This window comes from Bubalus kerabau, chromosome 13, assembly GCF_029407905.1.
Source record: "Bubalus kerabau isolate K-KA32 ecotype Philippines breed swamp buffalo chromosome 13, PCC_UOA_SB_1v2, whole genome shotgun sequence".
NCBI classification, from domain to species: domain Eukaryota; kingdom Metazoa; phylum Chordata; class Mammalia; order Artiodactyla; family Bovidae; genus Bubalus; species Bubalus kerabau.
In genome coordinates, this window is record NC_073636.1 from 34,031,872 (window position 1) to 34,043,361 (window position 11,490).

The window sequence follows — 11,490 nt, forward strand, 5'->3', positions numbered from 1 at the left end:
CGAATTTGACAGGGGTCTCATTACGCATCCACAGAGAAGACATGGACTATTCAATAGTTGGCTTTCTCTAGAGAAAAAGATAAGTATGTTTTTATGTTACTTCATTTACAAGTTATGGACTCATGAAAAACTGTAAAACTTTAAGAAGGAAACATATCAGAATACTTTTATGACATCAGGGTAGGGGAATCATTCTTAGGATAACAAAAAACACAAATGACAAAGGACAGGCTTGGTCATTTGACTATATTAGTGTTAATCATGCATCATAAATGAGACCATAGTAAAAAAGACAGGCCACAGAAACAGATAACATATCTACAATCTCTGTAAGTGACAAAGGATGAATCCACCCTGTATAAAGGAATCATGTAAATGAGTAGTTATTCATTTACATAAAAATGAGCAAAACGTGTGAACAGATCATTCCAGAAAGGGTTCTAAAGTGGTCAGTGTGGAGATCTCAGCCATACTAATAATCCAGGAAAAATATTAAAATAGCAGCAAATTATCAGAAAGGCAAAGATTAGAAGTCTGATAAGAACTGGCAAAGATGTAGGGCATATGGGGAAACGGGAACCCCAGTAGCTTGCTGGTGGGAGTATACCTTGATACAGTCCCAGTAGAAGGTGGGTGCTCTGTGTGCTTGAAGGTGTGCACAAGCTTTAACTTGGCAGTTTTTTTTCTGGGTGCACTGTGCAGCATGTAGGATCTTAGTTCCCCAACAAGGGATTCAACCTGTGCCCCCTGCATTGGGAGCACAATCTTAACCACTGGACATCCAGGAAAGTACCATACTTGGTCGTTCTTAAAGGAGCCGTGTGCAAGGCTATGTGTGGCAGTCAGCTCTCCGTGTAGCACAGTCATTTCACCAGGGATAATACCATGCTGTGTTTAACATGAAACATGTGATCTGAATTACCATCCATGCCCCCTATCCCCAGATACACACTTCTTATCCACTTTTTTTCCTTAAATGATCTCTTTAGCATTTACCACTGCCTTAGTGTATTTTTATATATGCAATATTTCATATAGATCAGCATATGTATTTTACTTATCTTTTTTATTCTGCATCTCATGAGAAGAGGGGCTTTATCTTTGTCCCCTTTTTTTCAATTCTGCTACCCCAGTACCCCAAAAGTTGCCTGGTTTATTGTAGACACCGTATAACTATTTGTAACAAAAATGAATAAGTGAAATCACAAAAACATAATAATAAGTGAAAAAAGAAAGATGCAAAAGGGTATGGATACCATGCATGTAAATTTGAAATAATAGTGCAAAGTTTATGGCTACCTATTTTATGCCATTATATGCGTCTTCACTTCAAGATAGTGTCAGGGGAAGTTTGGGGGTGGGATTTTAGTCCTATCTATAACATTGTATTTCTTAGAGAGTTCAGTTGATCTGATATAAATTTGGCAAAATGTTAATTTAACATTTTTCATCTCTGGCATTTGAAACATTTTATAATTTGTTTAAAGTAAAAAGTGAAAGTGTTAGTCATTCAGTTGTGTCCTACTCTTTGTGACCCCATGGACTATAGCCCACCAGACACCTCTGTCCATGGGGGTTCTGCAGGCAAGAATACTGCAGTGGGTTATCATGCCCTCCCCCAGAGGATCTTCCCGACCCAGGGATCAAACCTGGGTCTCCTACACTGCAGGCAGATTCTTTATCGTCTGAGCCACCAGGAAAGCCAGTTTATTTAAAGTTGCAGGTAAATAAAGAAGAGAAGGCTGTCAGGTTATGTCCTTATATTAGGTCTGTTCCTGGAGTTCTGATGCCAAGGACTCTGTAGGTAGATGGAATCCTTCATGTTAATCTCACTCTCCTGAAGGTCACTGTTGCCGCCCTAGGCCATCAAGCACAGGTGTTCCTGGTTCTCTTCATGTTGTAAGATCTAATTCCACCATGTCTTATTTAATCAGGGATCTCTTTTCCTGGGAGGAGAGGGCATCAAGTGCTAGAAATGAGCCCTTGCCTGCATTCAGCCCCGGCAGCCTGTCCCCTCCCTAGGGGGGAGGAGCAGATACAGTCACCTCGTTGATCAGATAATGGAAGTCTGCCAGTGAAACCAACTGCAAGGCTGGAGCAGACACAGACGTTTATTAACACAGATAAGTTTTTATTGTGTTAAGAGCAAGCACTTAGAAGGCAGACTCTAGAGAGTAAAGGGATTAAGTCATCCTGAAACATTGTTCTGTCATGGGGGCTAGTGAACATTACCTCGGTCATCTGATTCTGATCCACTCGAGTTGGTGGCATGGCCGTCAATGGAGGCGATAGAAAGTGCTTATGGGCAGTTTCCAAGGAAAGGCACCCTTGGTGGGCATCAGAAGTCACCTCCCTACAGGACAGTTAGTGACCAGAATGTCCAGAGAATACACTACTCTGATTCCAGAGGAGGCTGACTTGTGAGGTACTATGATTTTTTTTTTTCTATTAAAAATACAAGTGTTGATGTACTTTCCTTCCTTGATCGGTTTCTATCAATGTGGGTCAGCTACCTTACATGAGGTGTCTACCATCTTCAGTGGGTTATTATGATCCTCATTAAACAGAAAGGCATGAAGCTCCAGGGAGGTTAAATAATGCTGGTCATGGGGCTTCCCTGGTAGTTCAGCTGGTAAAGAATCCACTTGCAATGCAGGAGACTCTGGTTCGATTCTTGGCTCAGGAAGATCCACTGGAGAAGGGGTAGGCTACCCACTCCAGTATTCTTGGGCTTTCCTGGTGGTTCAGATGGTAAAGAATCCACCTGCAATGCTGGAGACCTAGGTTTGATCCCTGGGTTGGGAAGATCCTCTGGAGGAGGGCATGACAACCCAGCCCAGTATTCTTGCCTGGAGAATCCTCTGTTCATGGGGTCTCAAAGAGAAGGACATGACTGAGCGACTAAGCACAGAACAGGGGCAGGGACGGTACTCCAGGTGCCAGAACTTCCACCTCTTCCCACTGCTTCTGCCCCTCCCCCTCCCTCCTCTCCCTCCCCCCCCACTCTTTCCTCCCCTTTTCCTCCTTCCCTCCCTCCCCGCTACTCTCTCTTGTCTCTCTCCACTCTGATGACCAAGCCTCTTTGGCTCACATCCTGAATATGAAATTGTGTGTGAGGGGTGGTTGCACATATACTGAACTGAACTAATACTGTATAACCGTGGTATTCCCATGATCATTTCTCTTTCCCAAGATTCCTAATTGGTGCTTTTTCCTGTCCATCTTTTCTTGTTTCACTGCTTCCTAGTTTTGTTTCAGAAAGTCTTGTTAATATTCCTGCCTGGTCTTTCATGCCTTCAGGAGCCAAACGTGCTCATTGTAAATCCCTTCTGAGATTGCTTCTGTTACACGAAATTCCAGAGAGGTGGTTTCTCTGTTGATCATTGTTTGTGGGAACCCTTTCTTGGGGCTGTGTTTCCAGCCTTTAGATCTTTTGTTTGCAGGATTGCCTGGACCAGGAATTGTTTCTGATTTCTTGATTTTTCTCCCTGGTTTTGTGGTCACCTCTACCTGCGCTGCTCCCCCCGCCACCCTGCCCCCTAGAGGGCCAGCGTCCCTGGCTCAGGTTTCTGGGTCCTCAGTGGGAGGAACCCAGTTGAGGCCCTGTCTGATCCTAACTCAGCTATGAGGATGCTTTTTTTTGGTACCAGCCACTCTCTCCCTTCTTGCCTCACTCCCAGGAGCTGGCTCTGGTTTCTTTCCAGAAAAGGGGAGCCTTCAACCCGCTTCTCTCCAGGATTGAGCTTGACTTCCTCTGCCTGGAGCCCCCCAGGCCTGTGACGTCAGCTTGCCCTACTGTGTGTCTGTTCAGTTTCTTGTCCTTTGATATGTTTCTTTTGGTTCTAAATGTGACCCTGTCTCTTTTGTGTAAAGAAAAGTTCATCTCTGAGTGCCCCACTTGGAGAACAGAGGACTCAAAGGGTAAACCCACACTATCGCTTTGACCTGCAGCCCCCAAGCTGCTATTAATTTCTTTTTTATTCTTTGAACAGGCACGGATGTTTTGTTTAACTGTTTTTCTTGCCTCCTCTTATTTTTATTTCACCTAAAAGAAGAATGCAGAACATTTTCCACTCCCTGTGGAAAGACTCAGTTTCTGAGGGTATTGCAGGACGGTCTGGATTTTTTTTTCTTTTTTTTTTTTCAGATTTTTATGGTCGCACATTCAGCTGTAATGGGTGGAGCCTGTCCCATTCCTGTATTAAGAGGACTAAAAATTGGAGGAAGGGAGGGAGGGGATGAAAGCTGCATTCCACACCTTATCTTTAGCATTTACAAGAACTCTATAAATGTATTCAAAACCCCTCAAGCAGGAAGAGAGTAGTAAAACCCATGTGTTCATAGGAAATTCCGGGGCTATTTGTCCTCAGTGGGTTTTGGAAAGAACCAAGAGGTAAATAGCCAGCAGGGAGGTGGCCTGGGGGCCCAGAGGGGCGCACTGCAGCTTTCCCCCTCCCGGAGCCACCATGCCAGGCCCCCCGTCTCCAGCTTCTCCTGGGTCCCTGTGGATGCACAGTGACATTGGGGAGCCAGGATGGGTTGGTGGCTGGCTCCAGGCCTGACACCTGCATCCATGTGTCTGGGTTTTAAACGGTCTCAGGATTGAAAAGTTGGAGAGACTGTCTTCCTGCTTGAATGCCCTCCACTTTCCACAATCAGACAAGAGATCAGAGTCTGCCGTCCAGGGAGCAAGCAGCATGGCGTTAGAGATCAAGAGTGCAGACCTAGGAATCAGGTTAGCATCGCAGTGCAGTCCCGCACTGAGCTGTGACACAGGCTCCTCGGTCTCCCTGGACCTCAGGCCCCTTAGCTCATGGTAAAATGGGACCAAGTACCTGGCTCCTGTGAAGGCTTTTGTGAAGATTAAAGAAAGGAATGCATAGTAAGCACTTAGCACAGGTAAATGACTCTGATTTGCATTATTTTATCATCTGGGCTCATAAAGGCATGGCAGGCAAATCAGAAAGCCAACGTTTTTGTTCTGGGGCCAAGTTCCAAGCATTAAGCTCTTCCTCCTGCAATCCCCACCCCAGCCCCAACCAGGACGCCCTTTCAAATTAATCTTGTAATTCTAATCGCATGTCTATGTCTCTTAAGGTTTATTGGGTTTTGATTTCTGCTCCCAGTCTGTCTGAAACTCTGCTGTTTCCATAAAAGTCAGTTAAAGAGCACATCTCCTCGGGGACTCAAACGCCTGCTGAGGAGGCAGCAGAGAGGGCCCTGAGCCCGGGGTGAACTGAAATCTCCCCACCCCCAGCCCGCTAAGGAAAGACAGTAGTCACAGAGACCACCAGTGATCACTTGGATCTGTTGGTCCCATGTTGCTGGGTCTGCCTGCTCACCGCCTCCACCCTTCAGGACTGATATGGAAAATGAGAAATTGTTGTTCTTGTCACAAGTTGCAGTGGGCTGTGTGCCACTGTTTTCAGCGTGAACCACAACTGTGGAGAGTCACAAAACTGCCTCTCACGTGGCTCCTGCTGTAGTAGAAGCATGGGCAAGAACATATGTGCCTGTTTGCAGGCACATTTTAGCTCTACTTTTTGTGCTCCAGGAATGTAAATATGATTAATCTTCAAAATAGGTTTAATTTTATTTTAATCCGTGGTGTTTTTTCCCATTAACTAATCATTACTTGTCTGCATTGTCTACTTTCCCTAGTCAAGCCTGACATTTTTCGTTTTATTAAAAACACTTATTTGTTTGTTTAGCTGTGCCAGCTCTTAGTTGTGGCATGCAGGATCTAGTTCGATGACCAGGGGTTGAACCCTTGGCGTTGAGGGTATGGAGTCTTAGCCACTGCACCACCAGGGAAGTCCCAAACCTAACATTTTAGAATTAATTTTTTCACAGATGGGTGCAAATTCTCTAATGATTTTCTGACTGCTCTGAGGGCCCCAGAGGTCCAAGGACTAGGGCGAGGGGGAAGGGGCAGAAGGTGGGGAATGGCCAGGGTTACCAGGGGCTGCCCTACTTGGTTGTAATCCATTCAGCTCAGGTTTTACATAACTTATTGGACTTCTAGCTACAGCTCAGTTGGTAAAGAATCTGCCAGCAATGCAGGAGACCAGGGTTTGATTTCTGGGTAGGGAAGAGCCTCTGGAGAAGGAAATGTCAACCCACTCCAATATTCTTGCCTGGAGAATCCCAGGAACGGAGGAGCCTGGCAAGCTACAGTCCATGGGGTTGCAAGAGTCAGACATGACTCAGCAACTAAACCACTACACCATGGGACTTCTGTCTAAGATTTTGCTTGGAGGAAGAATTCTACTGTGGCAAAACAGCTATTCCAATGCATTTTGAGTTTTACACCTAATGGATTGTTAATGTATGAGTGTGATTAAAAGAATGTAACTATAGGGACTTCCATTGAGTTAGACAAGGCTGTGGTCCTAGTGTGATTAGATTGACTAGTTTTCTGTGAGCATGGTTTCAGTGTGTCTGCCCTTGGTATGATCTAATTGTTTCCAACACAGAGGAGACTTTAAACCTAAATTACCGTAGCCTGGTGTTAGCTATATAAATCCATCCCATAATTGTGGGAGATTTTTTCCTCCTTTGCTGAAACTTTTCTTGTTGCTCTGATTGAGCTAGAGTAATAGAAAAGAGCTTAAATTTATGGCCAGAGTCAGAGCAGGCATAATTAATTGACTATGCCAAAGCCTTTGACTGTGTGGATCACAGTAAACTGTGGAAAATTCTGAAGGAGATGGGAATACCAGACCACCTGACCTGCCTCTTGAGAAATCTGTATGCAGGTCAGGAAGCAACAGTTAGAACTGGACATGGAACAACAGACTGGTTCCAAATAGGAAAAGGAGTATGTCAAGGCTGTATATTGTCACCCTGCTTATTTAACTTATATGCAGAGTACATCATGAGAAACGCTGGACTGGAAGAAACACAAGCTGGAATCAAGATTGTCAGGAGAAATATGAATAACCTCAGATATGCAGATGACACCATCCTTATGGCAGAAAGTGAAGAGGAACTAAAAAGCCTCTTGATGAAAGTGAAAGTGGAGAGTGAAAAAGTTGGCTTAAAGCTCAACATTCAGAAAACTAAGATCATGGCATCTGGTCCCATCACTTCATGGGAAATAGATGGGGAAACAGTGGAAACAGTGTCAGACTTTATTTTTTGGGCTGCAAAATCACTGCAGATGGTGACTGCAGCCATGAAATTAAAAGACGCTTGCTCCTTGGAAGGATAATTATGTCCAACCTAGATAGCATATTCAAAAGCAGAAACATTACTTTGCCAACAAAGATTCGTCTAGTCAAGGCTATGGTTTTTCCTGTGGTCATGTGTGCATGTGAGAGTTGGACTGTGAAGAAGGCTGAGCACCGACGAATTGATGCTTTTGAACTGTGGTGTTGGAGAAGACTCTTGAGAGTCCCTTGGACTGTAAGGAGATCCAACCAGTCCATTCTGAAGGAGATCAGCCCTGGGATTTCTTTGGAAGGAATGATGCTAAAGCTGAAACTCCAGTACTTTGGCCACCTCATGTGAAGAGTTGACTCATTGGAAAAGACTCTGATGCTGGGAGGGATGGGGGGCAGGAGGAGAAGGGGACGACAGAGGATGAGATGGCTGGATGGCATCACTGACTCGATGGACGTGAGTCTGGGTGAACTCCGGCAGTTGGTGATGGACAGGGAGGCCTGGTGTGCTGCGATTCATGGGGTCCCAAAGAGTCGGACACGACTGAGCAACTGAACTGAACTGAACTGATAGGGACTTCCCTGACAGTCCAGTGGTTAAGACTCTGTGTTTTCATTGCAGAGGGCCCAGGTTTGATCTCTGGTTGGGGAACTAAGATGCCACAGGCTGAGTGGCATGGTCAAAAATTTAAAAAAAATTAAATAAATGAAGTTTTAAAAAAGAGTGTAACTAGTTATCAACCAGAACTCATACCTGGTATTAGTGGTTTCTCTTTGAAGTTGTCACATTGACACTGTAGGCATAGTCCTGTGATATTGAATTTCTCAAAACATTTTGACATTTTAAAATAATTGATTCCAGGGCTAATTTGTATATTCCTTTGGCTATTTTTACTAGACCCAAAATCTCATATGTAAAATGGAGATAAAACTAGCACGTCTATTGTTGTGACGAAGGAGAATTACTTAGGATTTACTTGAATGAGTGAGTGATAGTCTCTCAGTCCTGTCTGACTCTTTGTGATCCTGTGGACTGCGGCCTGCCAGTGGAATTCTCCAGGCAAGAATACTAGAGTGGGTTGCTATTTCCTTCTCCAGGATTTACGTGGAAAAGTGTAAAACACTAAACAAATTTTATGTTTTAAAAACTTCTCTGAGCATGGGTTACATTTTTTGAATGGCTCCAGATCATTGTGAATGAAAACTATTAAACAAGATGGGTAATCAAACCAGGTAGTAGAGTAAATGGTCCAAAAATAGGAGTGATTAATACAGTGAGGTTGAAACTTTCTTGGTGGTTTAACCTTGATCCTGAAGGCAATTCCAGAAAGCTTTCAAGATTAGAATAATATTACAGGATGATACCTTTGAAAGGCATCTTTGGTGGATATATTCTGCTTATTGACATTGTAACCCCACAACTGGGTAAGAGGATTTGTACAGTGTGGGTCCCTTAAAGAAGTGAATGTCCCTAATCATTGTCCCCAGAACCTGGCACAGTGGCAGGTAAAAATGGCTTAGTTAAAAATAAAGCTTTTTCAAGGCTAAGTAGGTACATGTTTATAGAAATATGGATTCCTAAACGACCGATTTTATAAATGGCAAACTAGATTTGATAACTTATATTTTGCTTATATCTTTGTTCTTTGTCTTGGATTTTCAGATGACCCAGAGACCCTGAGTGACTCACGCATAGTCACACAGCAAGCATGTGGTAGAGTGAGGACCAAACCCTGAGCTGTGGACTCCCGGCTCAGTGCTCCCTGCCTCCCACCTTGTTGCCCATGACCCAGGCCTGTTCCTGGACATCTGACCTAAGCATTCACCCAGGGCCCTGAGCTTGGTTTAATAATCTGCTATTGCTGTCTTGAAATTTTAAATAATTTTCAGAAAAGGGACCCCACATTTTCATTTTCCTCTGGGACCCACAAATTATATGTACTGATTTGCTGGGACCTTGGTGGGTGTGATTCAAGGATTAGTCATGTTTCCTTGGAGAACTGTGTTCCAGTGCTACAACTTCCTATGCTCTATCTTGAGGATCAAAGACAGAAGCCGATAGCAAAGGAGCATCACCCAGGACTCGGTCTCTCCTTGGCCTAGACTTCTGTTGGGTGCTTCGTGCATGGCAGCTGCTTACCAGGTGGTGTGTTCCAGCCCAGCTCTTCCTGGGGCTCCTCCCTGTGCTGGATGGTGGCCTGGAGCAAACTCCAACAATGCCACCAGAGTCGACCAGCGTCAGAGTAGCTGGTTGAAAAGTAAAAAATCCTCTCCTTAGGCGTAAGCACTGGCTCTTTGGTATATTGCCAAGAGTTTAGCTATTGTTTCTGTTTATTTTCTTACTGACTCAAATGATTTTTCAGTGAATTTCCTGAAATGAACAGTTAGTTTTTTTAATTTTTGTTATTTTTTAATATTTATTTATTTGGTTGCACTTAGTTGTGGTATGCAGCCATGGGATTAGTTGTAATACCTTGTCTTTCATTTACAGTTTTATTTATTTTCATCTTTCCCCTTTTTTCTTAGTCTAGCTAAATAGTTGTTAATTTTTTTATTTCCAAAAAAAAAAAAAAATCCAGTATGTTTTATTTTTGTTTTTTCCTAGTCTTTAAAAAAATTTTTCTCTGATATTTATTATTTCCATCCTTCTGCTAACTTTGGTCTTTGTTCTTCTTTTTCTAGTTCCCTGAGATGTAACAGTTAGATTGTTTGAGATCTATTTTCTTAATGTAAACATTTATCTCTATTGGAGCTGAAGTGCCAATACTTTGGCCATCTGATGTGAAGAGCCGACTCATTGGAAAAGACCCTGGTGCTGGGGAAGATTGAGGGCAGGAGGAAAAGTGGGTAACAGGATGAGATGGTTGGATGCTGTCTCGGACTTGGTGGACATGAGTTTAAACTCCAGGAGATACAGTGAAGGACAGGGAAGCCTGGTGTGCTGCAGTCCATGGGCTCAAAGAGTAGAATATGATTTAGAGCCTGAACAACAACAACAATCTTTATAACTTTACTTTTGAAGCTGATTTTGCTGCTTCCCATAGTTTTTGTATGTTGTGCTCCATTTCCATTTGTTTAAAGATAATTTTTTATTTCTTTTTTAACTTCTTTGTTCAGAAACATGCTGTCAGCTTTCCATATTTGTGAATTTTCCAGTTTTCTACTTTTCTATTGATTTCTACATTGTGGTTGGAAAAGACATCTGACATGATTTCAAACTTCTTAAATGTATTAAGACGTGTTTTGTGGCTCAACATATGATCTGTTCTGGATAATTCTCTGTGCACTTGAAAAGAATGTGTAGTTTGCTGCTGTTGGATAAAATGTTCTATTTATGTCTGTTAGTTCCTTTTCATTTAAAGTGTAGTTCAAGTCCAATGTTTCTTTACTGATTTTCTGTTTGGACCATATATGCGTTGTTGAAGTGGAATATTTAAGTTCCCTTCTATTATTTTATTGCTTTCTATTTATCCTTCTGGTTTATTAATATTTGTTTTATATATTCAGGTAGTTCAGTGTTGACTGCATATACATTTATAGTTGTTTTATCCTGTTAATGAACTGACCCCTTTTTCATTATATAGTGACCTTTTTTGTCTCTTGTGATAATTTTTCACTTAAAGTCTATTTTGTCTTGATATAGGTTTGTCCACTCTGTTTTGGTTACCACTTGCATGCAACATCTCTTTCCACACCCTCACTTTCACCCTATGTATATATTTAAAGCTAAAGTGAGCCTCTTGTAAACAGCATAGAGTTAAATTGTGTTTTTTAATCTGTTTTTTGTATTTAATTGTCTTTTCATCCACTCTGTATCTTCTGATTGGAAAATGTAATCCATTTATATTTAAAATAATTGTTAATAGGTATTTCATGCATTGGAGAAGGAAATGGCAACCCACTCCAGTGTTCTTGCCTGGAGAATCCCAGGGACAGGGGAGCCTGGTAGGCTGCCATCTATGGGGTTGCACAGAGTTGGACACGACTGAAGCGACTTAGCAGCAGCCGCAGCAAGGACTTACTATTGCCATTTTGTTATTTTTTTTACTGCTTTGTAGTTCCCTTGTTGGTTTCCTCTTTGTGATTACCATGAGACTTACATAAACCTTCCTCTATTTATTAGAGTCCATTTTGTGCTGTTAACAACTTTAACCACATACAGAAACTCTACATTTTACCTTTCCTTCTCCACATTTTATGTTTGATGCCACAGAGTACATTTTTAATACTGTGTACCCATTAGCAAATTATTATAGCTATAGTTTTTAAAAATGCTTTGTCTTTTAACTTTTATACTAGAGTTTAAAATGGTGTATATACCACCATT

General features: G+C 42.4%; 1 long non-coding RNA gene across 2 annotated transcripts in view; it reads left to right on the forward strand.

Annotated features, from left to right (window-relative positions):
* The window catches only part of LOC129625513 (uncharacterized), a 34,997-nt gene extending 25,359 nt beyond the window's left edge, over positions 1-9,638 (forward strand). For both annotated transcript variants that reach the window (XR_008701492.1, XR_008701491.1), the window contains one exon: positions 8,827-9,638. This is a non-coding gene — a long non-coding RNA (uncharacterized LOC129625513). The remainder of the gene's footprint in view (positions 1-8,826) is intronic.
* Positions 9,639-11,490: the final 1,852 nt, after the last annotated feature.